Source organism: Equus quagga, chromosome 11, assembly GCF_021613505.1.
Source record: "Equus quagga isolate Etosha38 chromosome 11, UCLA_HA_Equagga_1.0, whole genome shotgun sequence".
Lineage (NCBI taxonomy): Eukaryota > Metazoa > Chordata > Mammalia > Perissodactyla > Equidae > Equus > Equus quagga.
This window is the reverse complement of record NC_060277.1, coordinates 84264087-84278028: the sequence shown is the minus strand read 5'-3', so window position 1 is coordinate 84278028 and position 13942 is coordinate 84264087. Positions and strand designations below refer to the sequence as shown.

Genomic DNA, 13942 nt, shown 5'->3' with positions numbered 1-13942 from the left:
TTTTGAAAATATGTTTCATCTTCAGAGAAATTCATGGAAAGGACTCTGACACTTGCTCTAGAATACAGGTTTCTGATAAACTTTCAGATCATAAAACTGAACTGGGTAAGAAATTACAGAAGGCTAATGGAAAAACTGATGACTTCATGAAACTGCTAACAGAAAACCAAAATCAAGAGTTGATTACACGGGACTAAATAAACTGATGAGGATGATTATAATTTTTATGACTCTTTGTTTAAAATATTGCTGATTTTTTAATGTTTTGTTTTTCGAGATTTGAGGAAATCTTTTTCTCTTAAGCTAACTATGACTTATAGAAATTTGGTTAATTATACTTTGTAAGCAGAATTGAAACATTTATCTTTTTCTCCCTACCTGATCCCTCCAGAATTTGGAAACTCTTAGTGAGTGAGTATTGTTATTTTCATGGCAATATAGTTATTTACATAAGTTCAGTAAGAATCTGTTCTCCTTATAACAGGATACAATTAAAAACATTGATTATATTACCAAAGCTTTGACTGGAATGTCATATTTGAGAGAAACATGCATAGACTCAGATATGACTAGACAGCTTTTGAGGAACAAAGATTGACTTTATGACATAAAGCCACTTGGAAATATCGGCCTGGTGCCTTGCTTACAGGGTTCCCAGCAACCTTACCAGATGAGTAAATAAGGTCACTTCCCTGGTGGGTACCAAGAACCTCAGGATATTTTGGGGATCTTGAGAAGACAGGAATTCACCCAAATCTGTAGGTATGGCAGGCGGAGTTTGATGACAAGTCTTAGGCTTTGTTTTCCCAGCCTCAGGAGACCTATGAAGTTCAATCTGAGATCCCTTATAAAAAGTTACAGCAAAGCAGATTTAAAAGAGCCTATATGATCAATTGCTATTCTTGCTGTACTTATGTAAATAACTGGGCCAACTTTATTGAAACTAGACTTATTTTGCAAACCATTTAGTCTTAAGTTGGCTATCTTTGGCAAAAATGAGGGTGATTTTAGAAATAAAAATATGTTTCAATAGAAACCATAGTATACATTTGTGGATATTAGATGCTAGTTCTGCCAATTGTGTTTGAGGCTTTTGTTTTTTACCTGTAAATTGAACTAGATCCTGAATTATTCTATTCTCCTGAAATATCTGGCTACAAATCTGCAAACTAATGTTTTCAATCATTTTCACTTGGAGTCACTGAGAACTGAAACCACCCTTGTTCCTGAATTCCTGCAATCTGCAGCTGGACAACTTTGATATAAAATTTGTAGAGATCACCACAATAGCACGCCTGTTGATGTGTAAGCCACTCAAGATGATACCTGAACACCTGATGACATCATCAGAGACATTTCAAACTGCAAAAGATGCTTTGACCTTGACATCTAGAAACTTCTTTACTGACTGTCCCCAGGGCTCAGAAACTGGTTTAGAATTTTCTTCAGCCATTAACCTTGTTTTTCTGTTTGTTTCTGTAGAAATGTGTCTTATTAAATACCTGATTGCTTGCTTACACATATAAACCTAACTTTGGGAGCCCACCTCCTGAAATGAATTTATCTGGACTGACCTATTGTCAGGACTAAGGGATGTATTCAATGAGATGGAACAATCTACCAACTCAGCTTCTGGACTGTGAAACTTCTTAAAGTTTCAAAGGTGGGACTATGGGGGATCAGAATTTGCCACCCCAAAATGTATCCCTTCAGTTTGATTATTTTTAAGGACAAAGGACTCTGAAGGAAACTTTGACCTTCCCTAATTACCTGCAAGAATTTAAGATAGAAGGGCTTTTCCAGGAAGGAGCTCTCACCATAGATAATTCTAGGTGTGGTAGACAGGAAGGCATCTAGCAAGGGCCATTTTATCAAAAGATCTCTTTTGTGTCTCATTGTCTATAGCTGGCCCAACAAACATTGGTTTAGCAAACATTTGCTTAGCAAACATTTGCTTTTCCATCTCCGTATAAATTGCCTTCCTCTCCTACAGCTCTTACTAATCTTAGAAGAAAACAATAGTGTCAGAAGACTTATTAGTCTTTGTATTGGTATTCACTGAGCCAGAGAAAGAAAAAACAAGGAAGCTAACAGTAAGGAAGTACAAGATCTTATTACTGAACTGGTTTTTCCCTTGTGTATGTTAGTTCTGGATTTTTAAGCCACTTTGGATACTGCACTGGCCTCCTGAAAAGCCAATAAAGTACCATTCTGAAGTCATGCTTCATTGGACTATCAAAGGCAGGACACACTGTAACCTTGAGTCTAGCTCCCTGGCACTTTGGGGATATCAATAGTTATCAGCCTTTGACATTTACTACTCCCTCAGCAGAGTAAGCAGTTGTCCCCTGAACTCAGGAATCTCCTGCCAGTTTGATTATATGGCAGTGGGAGCCCTGGGCAACATAGCTGCTGTTGTGTAACACGAAGGACTCACCATAGTAATAGCCCCATTTATTTAGCATCTAACACAGCCTGGGTGCTTTGTCTGCATTGTCCCTAATCTTCGTAGAAAACCCTTAAGTAGGTATTGTTATTCCCATTTAATCAGTGAAGTTAGAGAAGGCCAGGGCTTAAAAGGCTGGTTAAAGTTGAATTCTAGTAAGTGGTGAAGGAGCTGGGATTCCAGCCTAGGTCTATCCTTTGAAGCCTGAACACCTTCCACTCTGCCTCACAGCCTCTCGCCTACTAGTTTATTCCATAAGAGCACACAATTTTCAACCTGGTACATAATTATTTCAAGAGATGAAACCATGGAGGCAGAAAACTAGTTCTTAAGAAATAATCTCTCTGTTTCATTTTAAAGTTGTGACTAGATAACACTGTGCCACAGGAACAACAAATGATAAAAGTGGAGACTGCCTCAACAGTTGTTTTATAACCAAAGAAAATTTATGGCAAAGTCAATCTAACATAATTATAAGCAAAATAGGTACTGTAACACATGGTATGGAAATATAAATGATCATAATTGACTTATTTTTGTATGGGTAAACTAGATTTTTATGTTTTCTTTTTCTTAACTGGTATCTATAAGTCAGGATTCTTAAAACTGGGGTCCATGAGTGGGGCTCAAGAAATCTATGAACTTTTCCCCTAGAATTTTGTGGGAGGCATTTTCTGAAAAGATTTCATGACTTTTATCAGATTCTGGAAGGAGTTTATACCCAGATTTCAAAAATGGCCTGATCCCCACTACACTTATATACTAACATCTTGATAAAAGTCGAAAGTTTGGATTATGTAGTATAAAGGGCAAAATCCCTCATCCCATCACCAGCAGCCTGTCCACCCTCATCCCCAACCAGGGTGGTTCAGAGTTGACATTTGCTGTGTTCTCCCTAAAATAACACCATCATTTGGAAAATTTTTTTTGGTTTAGAAAACACTTGCACAAACCATCATGAAGGGTAGATAGTATTGCCTCTATTTCACATATTTATAAACCAAGATTCATTGAATTTCTCACAGTCTTATGACTAGGAAGCATAGGTCCTGCACTTACGTTCAAGATGTTCGAACTCAAACCTACGGACTCTCCTTTGAACTATGCTGTCTCCTTATATCTACTCTTATTGCTATCCCCTCCCCAAATTTTTTCTTTCCTAAACCAGCCCCATCTGAGCCACATCAGAATAGCCCACCACGTCTCCCTTTCCCCTTCCCAGTTGGTACTTTATAACTTATTTGGGCTCTCCTCAACACAAGACTTTAGGAAAGCAGAAGAGGAAGAACATCACTACAGTTCTCAAAAAACTCTCTGGGTCCCACAGTGTCCATGCTTTGTGCCTAAAAAATAACCTTGAACTCTCTGTGGTCCCAGGAAGAGATTCTTCTGAATTAAACAATCTTCTGAGGAATAATAAGATTGACTCCTGCTTTTTTCTCTCTCTGCCTGACTTTAAAGATGGAGGAAGGGGCCATGAGGCATAAACACTCCAATTATAAAGCAGAGATTATCAAATTAGATAAAAAGCAATATCCAACTATATGCTGTCTACAGGAAGCCCACTTTAAATATAAAGATAGTTTAAAAGTTAAAGGATGGAAAAAGATATACCATACAAACACTGATCAAAAGAAAGCCAGAGTTACCAAAAACAAACAAACGAAAAAAGAAAGCTGGAGTGGCTATGTTAATAACAGACAAAATAGACTTCAAAACAAAGAATATTACCAGGGATAAAGAGGTATATTTTGTAATGATAAATGCATCAATTCATCAAGATGACATAAGAAATATAAATATTTATGCACTTAATAACAGAACTTCAATATATATGAAGCAAAAAATTGATAGAAATGAAAGAAGAAATAGGCAAATCCACAGTTACAGTTGGAGATACAACACTTTTTCTTAGTAAATGATAAAAACATGTGGACAGAAAATCAGCATGTAGAGGACCTGAACGTCATTGACGAATTTGACCTCACTGACCTTTGTAGAACACTCTACTGCACAACAGCATGCACACTCTTTTCAAGTGCATGTGGAACATTGACTAAGAGTGACCATTTCTGGGCTAAAACAAGTTCTAATAAATTTAAAAGGGGGGCCAGCCCAGTGGCATAGTGGTTAAGGTCACACGCTCCACTTTAGTGGCCCAGGCTTCACAGATTTGGATCTGGGGCACAGACCTACACACCACTCCTCAAGTCATGCTGTGGCAGCATCCCACATACAAAATAGACGAAGATTAGCACAGATGTTAGCTCAGCAACAACCTTCTTGAACCAAAAAAGAGGAAGATTGGCAACAGATGTTAGCTCAGGGCCAATCTTCCTCACCAAAAATAAATAAATAAATTTATTTATTTTAAAGATTGGCACCTGAGCCAACAACTGTTACCAATCTTCTTTTTTTCTTTTCTTTTTTTTTCTGCTTTTTCTCCCCCAAATCCCCCCAGTACATAGTTGTATATGTTTTTTTAGTTGTGGGTCCCTCTAGTTGTGGTAAATAAATAAATTTAACAGGATCGAAATAATATGAAATACATTCGCAGGCCAAAGTAGAATTAAACTAGAAATCAAAAACAGAAATGTATCAGGAAAATTCCCAAGTATTTAACAACAGGCTTCTAAATAATCGATTTTTCAAGAGAGAAGTTATAACAGAAATTAGGAAATGTCTTGAGCTGAATGAAATGAAAGCACAACATAGCAAAAGGTTGGGTATGCAGTTAAAGCAGTGCTTAGAGGGAAATTTATAGCCTGAAATGTTTCTATAAGAAAAAAAAGCTCTCAAATCAGTGATCTTAATTTCAGTTTCAGTAAATGAAGGAGAGAAAATTAAAACCAAAGTAAGAAGCAGAGAAAAATAAGAAACATAACAGCAGAAATGACTGAAGTAGACAACATAAAAATGATTTTTTTTAAAAGCCACTTCTGAAATTGTGGAGGAAGGAGCTTTAAAAAGTCACTCCTCCATAAGATAATGTGAACAGGGGCAAAAAATATCAAAATAAACTTTTTTAGAACTCTAGAAATTAACCAGAGGCTTGCAATAATCGAAAGATCATTTATTCAAGCAAAATAGCCAAATTCCAGTAAGAGCAGTGAGCTTTATGGCATTTTAACTGTCTTAGTCCCTCTCTTCTCTCCCTAGCTAAAACTGGCTGTGAATAGTCTTTTCACCTAAGGGGAATGTTGAAAGCAATGAGTGAAAATTGTTTAATGTTGCAGCGGCAAACCATTGACAGTGTACCCCAATACATTCATAGAGCCTTAGACAAAGACTGAGAGACATAGCGGTTTAAGCCATTTAAGGAAATCTCTGTCCAATCCTTAGCTGACCAACAAGCTAACCAACCAAGCAGACTTCACTGGCCACACATGACAAAGAATACAGACTTTACAGAATTAATTCAGAAAAGTCATTAAACAAATAATCAGCAGCACTGCCACCAACAAACAGCAACAACAATAAGCCCTGGGCAAGAAGGAGGGAGTAGCCACTTTATAATATTTTAAATTTCCAGTTTTCAACCAAATTTCAAGACAAGCAAAGTAAAAGGAAAATGTTGCCCATATACAGGGAAAAAATCAGTCAATAAAAACTGTCCCTAAGGTAACCCAGGTATTGGAATTACTAGATTAGCTATAGATATAGATGTAGGTTCTTTATATATACAATTTTTATATATAATGTTTATATTAAAAGATTTTGTGTGTGTGTGAGGAAGATTAGCCCTGAGCTAACATCCGCCACCAATCCTCCTCTTTTTGCTGAGGAATATTGGCCCTGAGATAACAACCATGCCCACATTCCTCTATTTTATGTGTGGGATGCTTGCCACAGCATGGCTTGATAAACGATGTGTAGGTCCGTGCCCAGGATCCAAACCTGTGAACCCCAGGCTGCCCCTTGAGTGGAAACTGAAGGCTAAAGATAAAAAGAACTGTCCACAAATACTGTATGCTAGTTGGCAAATTTGTTTCTCAGAGGCATGTGGGTTAGCAATTCTGAAACTACTTTGTATGTATACTAAGGTTGAACAAGTAAGTAAATATATTGTAGATAATAAGAGCCCTATTTCCCACTGTCTAAGAAAGAAATTGCAAATAAAGAAAGGAGTGAAGGTGAGAATGAATCCTGCAGTGCTGTGGGTCAGAAATGAATATAGATATGTATGCCTGGGTTGGTATCCATACATATAGTTCCTAGCTCTGTCTCTGAGAGAGCTTAGGGGCAGTCACTCCCCAGTAGAAATAAGCACTCCCAGTACCAGGACCTTGGTTTCTAAATACCATTCTCTATTACAAAGTAGTCAGGGCTCATTGGAGAATTGATTCATTCTCTGAAAGAGGCAGAATGGAACTCCTTAGGCATCTCTGGGCTAGGGAGCTCCCATCAGCCAAAGGCAATCTTGAGATGGGTACAGGTATGAGCTGTTAACAATCAACCTGCTCAGCAGCTTGTCAAGGGGACCTGAGCAGGGTACCAACAGCATCTGCTACAAGTACAGTTTGGGGAGGTGATACCAGGAAACACTGATCTGAGAGTGTGGCTAAACCCAGAGCAACTTACTCTGGGAACCAAGAGAGTGAGCACGATTGACTTTTCCCAGCCCCTTCCAGGCAGTGTGCCAACAGGTAGAACAGGTGTGACCACATGGGCATTACCACACTGACATTACCTGAGTCAGTAGGAGAATAAAATAGGTCAGCAGTACCCTGAAGCTCAGCATCTGAAGCAGTTTGTTTGCATGTCCTACTCAGATCTCAAAAGCCTTTTACCAAGAAACATACTCAGCTTCTGATAATTAATTGCCCCTATCTTGGGCAGCCCCTATTTTCCCTACAATGTGTCCCAGCAGGTTAGCCCAGGTCTTCAATGATGTGTCAAGACTTGGAGCAATAGGAATGTTCTAAACAGTAGGACTCTGATGACCCTGGTTTCTGCGGCCCCTCCCCCTCCAAGAAGGCATTTCAATTTTTAGAAATACTACAGGGACTTTAAAATTCACCTTCTATGCTCCTCCCTTTCTTGATATTCTCCTGAAAATACAAAGAAATTAATCTTTTCAATAAATTCTAATAAGTGGCAGAACTTTCTGCCAACCATAGGATTCTTTCAAGTTTAATCTCGTTAAAAACCACTGATTTTCCCCAAATCAGCAATGACCTTTTGAAAGTCTATATTCAATCTACCAATAATTTTGAGTTGAGTTTTTGGCTATTGTCGCAAAAGAATCATTTGACTACAGCTCTTGGGGTTGAAATTAGGTGATGATGCAAACTGCTTTGAGTAAGGATTGATTCTCAGCAATACTGTCTGACCCCTAAGATGTGGTAGTTATGAGTTTTCTCCACAATTCCTTAATTAATTCACTTTATTCATACATTCAACAAATATTTATTGCTGGTCTTCTATGCATGGGGCACATGTTAAGCCCTGGGGATATACAGTTTTAACCTCATGGAATTTACATTATGGTCGGAGTAGATAGACAGTAAACAAATAAAAAAGTAAAACATGGTACAATATCGTGGTCAGTTCTGTGAAAAAAAATGAAGCAAGAATGATAAGAATTGTGGGAGGAGAAGAGTTTGAAATTTTTTAATGGGAAATTTATTTAAAGGGAAATCAGGAAAACATCCAGTGAAACTGATATTTAAGCAAATACCTGAAGATAGTGAGGGAGGCAAGCCAGGTAGATATCTGGAGAAAGAGCATTCCAGCAGAGGAGACAGCTAATGCAAAGCAGGGTGGCGGGGCATGGCTGTACAATGTGTTTATTCTCAACTGTACTATAATTATATCTGAATAATTTTAATAATATATACTGTTAAATTAAATCTGGTTTCCAAGCCCCCACTCAGCAAAGCTGATAAGATGTCCAGTGTCAGTCATTATTGACAGCCCTTCCCACTCCCTCGACTCACAGTAGAGTCTGTGTGTCCCGGAAAGGGGCCTCCAATCCATCACAGTCATTGCTGGGATGGTTGTGACCCAAGCTTGCAGCAGAGCTCATCATGTCCATCTTCCTCATGGCTAACTCGGTCCCTGAGACCACAGCCTTAGGGATCAGTCCCAGATATCCACCTGCTACATCAGAGGTCCTACCACATCTGGGAATGCTACATGGAGCTGAAGTTCCTGGCTTCTTGGCCCTGCATCTCCAAGGTAACTAGCAATCCCTCCATCCCCTCAGGCTTCAGGAATCCAGCTCATCTCCTCTCTACTTTCCCTCCTGGCCCCAGTACCTCAGTGGAGCTCCCTAACCTTTGTGAGCTAGGTTTGTTTGTCAGTCATGTAGTTATTGCTCTTGGTGATGTTGTTGGTTGGTTGCTTGCTTGCTTGCTCCGTTTATTGTTCATTTGCTTGTTTGTTTAAAACAAAGGTTTATCAATTTCCCAGGGGGCAAGGAAACTCCAGCCCTCCAGGACACAAAGCTTTAATTGCTCTCTTGAGGGAGGGTGGAGGGAAATTTTTATTCTTTCAACAGAACAAAATAGAGTTAAGATCTCAATCAGGTTAATTTATCACATAAACCCCTCTGGAACCTTCCCCCAGCTCTCCATCTCCAGGACCGCGGGTCGCTACTTGATCCATGTTACCATTAGCTCTTGCCTAGATGCCTGATCTCTCTGTGTCCAGTCTTGGCCCCTTCAACTCTTCTCCATACTGAAACCAAAGTGACTTTTCTAAGGCAATAATCTGATGAGGTTTCAGATCTCTTTGCCAGTTAAGGAACAGTCATGTGACCCAATTCAGGACAGTGAAATGTGAGAAAAGGCTTGCCAGAATTTCTGGGGAAACCATTCTTTCTCTTCTGTGAGATTCTCGGACTTCCCCGGAATGTGGTTGTGTGCCGTCTCGCCTCCAAGGAAGGATGGAATAGAAGCTTGGAGGAGGCAAAGCCAGGAGAACTGCAGGGTAAAGGAATCGAGAACCATTGAGTGACGTCAAGCCTCAAGTCTGCCCTATCTCTAGACTTCTTGGTAGAGTTTTCTTTTTTTTTTTTTTTAATATTTCAGATGATCAAAAATACGGAAAAGAGATTGGCTGTGCAACAATGTGAATATACTTAACACTACTGAACCATGCACTTAAAAAATGGTTGACAGTAAATTGCAGATGTGTATTTTACCAAAATTTAAAAAAACAACAAAAATATGGAAGAAATAGTATAATAACCACTCATTATTGTGTCCAGCATCCAACTTGAAAATTTCCCTATTAGTTAAGCCAATTTAAGTTGAGTTTTTGGTGACTTGGACCCAGCAAATGCTTGCTAAGTAATGCAGAATTTGGTGCCCACAAGTAGGAATGCTATAATTAACAGATTTTAAACTTGATGGAGTTGGCTGAACTGAAAAGAGAGGGCTTGACCCTGGGTTAGAAAGGTAGCAATCCTCTCTAGGTGATTGTGAAATATTTGGTTTATCTGCCTCTTGAAGCTTAACGTGCGAAAAATCACCTGAGGAATCTTGTTCAAACAAAGATTCTGATTCAGTAGGCCTAGGGTGGGAGCTGAAATTCTGCGTTTCTAACAAGCTCCCAGGTGATGTTGGATAGTAAGGAGTTACACTGATGCGCCCTGGAAGAGGGTGCAGGTGCGATGCATGCTGTTGCATTAGGAGGATGAGGGGGAAAATTCAGGATGTTGGATTGTGTTAGCATCTTCTTATATCCCTTAGTAAGGTTCTACGAGAAAGAGACATGCTTAGCCTCACACTGGCCTGTATGAAAACAGAGAAAGAAGAAAATACATCTCTGTTAAGAGAGGTTCTCTATGCCTCTGACCTGCAATTTAAAAAGAATGGCTGAAATGAGATAATATGATTATGTCTATCTTGGTCAACTTTTTAGAGTTTGTCCATATTTTGAAAATATGTGTGAATAAGTGAACTCACTATAAGAAAGAGCTATTCAACACTTAGAGCCACCCAGCAAAGAAGCAGGTTGCCGTGTAACGTAATGAGCTCCCCGACTCAGTTTTAAGCTGTCACTTGGTGACCACCTGTCAAGGATGAGATAGAGCAGGGCTTCTCTAACTTTAATGCGAATTGATATTACCTGGAGACCTTGTGAAAATGCAGATTCTGGGTTCGTAGGTCTGGGGTGGGGTCTGAGATTCTGTGTTTCTAAACAGTTCCCAGAAGACTCCAATGCTACAGGTCCTTGAACCACACTTTGAGTAGAAAGGATGTAGTGGGGAATCCTGCAAGGGGTAGAAAGTTCAACTAGGTTAGTAATATTCAAACCTACCTGCATGTCAGACTCCCGCAGGAGATTTATTAAAAATGAAGGTTCTGGGCCGGCCGGTGGCACAGCAGTTAAGTGCGCACTTCCGCTTCAGCGGCCAGGGGTTTGCCAGTTCGGATCCCGGGTGCAGACGTGGCACGGCTCAGCAAGCCATGCTGTGGTAGGCGTCCCACAGTAAAGGAAGATGGGCATGGATGTTAGCTCAGGGCCAGTTTTCCTCAGCAAAAAGAGGAGGATTGGCAGCAGTTAGCTCAGGGCTAATCTTCCTCACCAAAAAGAAGGGAAAAAAAGAAATGAAGGTTCTTCAGCTCCAATGCCAGAGATTCAAATTCTGTAATCAGGAGAAGGGCCCAGACACCTGTATTTTTAACAAGCTTTTCACTGATTCACACACAGTGTTTGGGAACCGCTGAACCAGAGGCTTCCTAAATTTATTTCAAATTCTAACCTACCTTGTCTCAAGAATCTGACAAATATAAATCAGGATGAGGCAAGGCCAGGCTGACAGTGGTTCTCCCACTATATTTACATTGTAAATATCACAGGGTCAAAACACTGCCCTACTATTTAGGAGTCGGAGATTTACACTCACTCTCTTTCCTGGGAATTCAGCATTTTCCACACTTTTGCAGAGCACACTCCATTGTGCTCTCAAAATAGCTCAATTAACGATTTCTTAAGCTCCATCAACCCATGGTGAAACAACTTAATTATGTTAAAAAGAAGAACTTTCGCATTAGGTTTCTTGGAGAATTTTTCCAAAGACAAAAATAACCAGGAAATCTAGGGTTGTGTGACATATTGAAAACATCCCACAGACAGGAGTGATTCAAACTGAGCTTGTTAGAGCCCTGATCTCTGCTCCAGATGCACTCGTGAGCCAAGAACTGCACATCTCTAATCTGAGGCTGTAGATTTTTATTTAACAGATTTTATAAGTTCCAGGAGGCCAGAATCACAGACAGGTTTGAGCAATTCTTGTTTTTCTTACCCGCTCATCATCAATATCCTCTCTTGTGACATAGCCACAGATAGAAGGGTTCATGGAGATAGGCAAGGGCCTGGTCCTACAACTTGCAGCTAGAGGGAGAGACTGGAATTCCACTCCACTGCAGGGGTTAGGAGAAGGGCCAGGTGAATTGGTGGGATGTAAAATCCAGTGAGGACCATGGTGGGCTGCAGGTGGTAGCCTGGAAAGACGGAAGCATCAGGGAAGGCCTGTAACATATGCCCTGACAGATGTCCTGGCAGGTGTCCTGGCAGGTGGGCACTGGCCTGGGGGAAGAAAATAGGCAGGTGTACAGGCAGGCTATATCTGGGTGATCTGACCACACTGCCATCAGTCTGGGTCAGGAGGCATTCCAGTGTCCTCCCGACACACAAGGGTGTTCTCTATCAGTGTAAGCACAGTGTGTCCCTTCTGCCTCACAGTTTCCTTCCCAACTCCACTCCCTACTTAAGCCCACTTTCCCTTCATACTCACCTCAAACACCCCTTGCTCAGGGAAGCCTCTCCACCGTCAACTCTGTTAGTGCTGCTGCTATATGCCTCTGATTATATGTATCCTTATTTCCTAGCAGTCTTACAGTTTGCAGTTATATAATCAAAAATGTGATTTTTTAAAAAAGAATTACTGTTAACTCCAAGTTCCAGGAAGGCAGAAATCATGTCTGTCTTGAGTCCCAAGCTAGCCCCAGAGCTTAAGTGCCTGACACATGGTAGGCACTTGCTCAATAAATGAACGATTATCTTTTAATACGTCTTTTTACCCTACTAACCAGTGACTTCCTACGAGGAGGAACAAGGGTCAATTTACCTGTGGATCCTCAAGTAATCCAAACAATTGCTCAATACATATTTATTTGAATTGGACTGAACTGAATTAAATTATCAGGAGTAGCAGTGCCTTGGGCACTGGGGTAGGATTCAGGGGAAAATTCCAGAGTTTGGACAGGGGAAGCTAAAAGTGAGGCCATTGACTCAGGGGGCCCAGGTACTTAGATTAAGGTGGGCCTCCTAAAGTCTGCCCCCAGAAGGGAAAAGAGAAAGCATGACTTACTATCAGCACTGTAGGCTGGTTTTAAAATGTGAGGCTAGGAAACCCTGCTAGGTTGCATTCCGGGAGACAGGCATCACCATCTGTGCAGTAGCCAGGCCCACAGGGACTACTGAGGGATGGCAGCAGCTAGCTAGCTTGTGTTGCCGAATTCAAGAGCAGAAATCCTGCCTGGGCCCCCTGCTGTCCTCAGGCTGGAGATGGTGTTTTTCACATCCACATCCCTCCTAAATGGCAAAAACAGAGCTGCCTCCTTGTGGAGATGGGATGGTCCTCATGGTCCCCATCACTTCTTTTTCCTCATCAGACGGCAAGCAGTCCCGTAGGAGGGTGTCCAAAAGTTACTAGGACAGAAGGAAGTCCAGCAGCAGAAGCCGAAAAGAGAAACTTTGCATCACTCTCCCCAGCCACCCTCATCTGTGAAACACAACCTGACAATGAGGACATGGATTTAAGCAGTTTTCTCTCTTAGTTTCAGGTTCTGACCCTCCTCAGGATTGTAACTGGAGATTCAGATGTGGCTGAGAGCACAAATATGGTATCTCAAGAGCAAGCTGATGCTGAAGTAGCTGCTCCCCTCCCATGACTAAGAACCCATCTCGATAATCATCTCTTACATGTGAATCAGGCTTTCCATGTCTGCACACGCATCCCAGGGGGCCCTCACAGCATCCTGGGATACAGGCTGGTGCTACTGTCCCCATCTGCCAGCAGAGGAAGCCGAGGCTCAGAGACTGAGTGACTATCCTAGGGTCACACAGCTACTGAACAGGGTTGTTAGAACCAGTGAGATCTGCTGACCCGCGCCAAGCTCACTCTCCAAGATTCATGCTGCTCAAGCTGGCTGGACACCTCCCCGGGGAGCAGGAGAAGCCCAGAGAACACGGAGCATAGAGTAAATGGGCTCACATTCCTTGCGGACCCAATTTGGCTTGATGTTAAGTAAATTTAAAATTTTTATATAAAAACTAACAGATAAGTTCTGGAGTAAGACAAAAGTGTGACTTGTTTTAGTTAAATGTGAGTTATCGAACTTTTGATAATACAAGTAACAACATTGGTTCATTAATTGTGATAAATGTACCATAGTGATGTAAGGTGTTACTAATAATGGAAACCAGGTGTGGGTATAAGGAGCTCTGTACTATCTTTGCAATAATACTGTAAATCTAAAA

General features: G+C 40.8%; 2 long non-coding RNA genes across 2 annotated transcripts in view; one reads left to right on the top strand and one right to left on the bottom strand.

Annotated features, from left to right (window-relative positions):
• LOC124247533 (uncharacterized) overlaps positions 1-13942 on the top strand; it is a 19182-nt gene extending 5240 nt beyond the window's left edge. Inside the window, exon 4 of the long non-coding RNA XR_006890754.1 lies at positions 13240-13942. This is a non-coding gene — a long non-coding RNA (uncharacterized LOC124247533). The remainder of the gene's footprint in view (positions 1-13239) is intronic.
• On the bottom strand, positions 9307-12409 carry LOC124247534 (uncharacterized). Its single transcript, XR_006890755.1, has 3 exons — positions 12195-12409; positions 10523-10667; positions 9307-9372 (listed from the first exon to the last, which is right to left on the bottom strand). It is a non-coding gene; the product is annotated as an uncharacterized LOC124247534 (long non-coding RNA).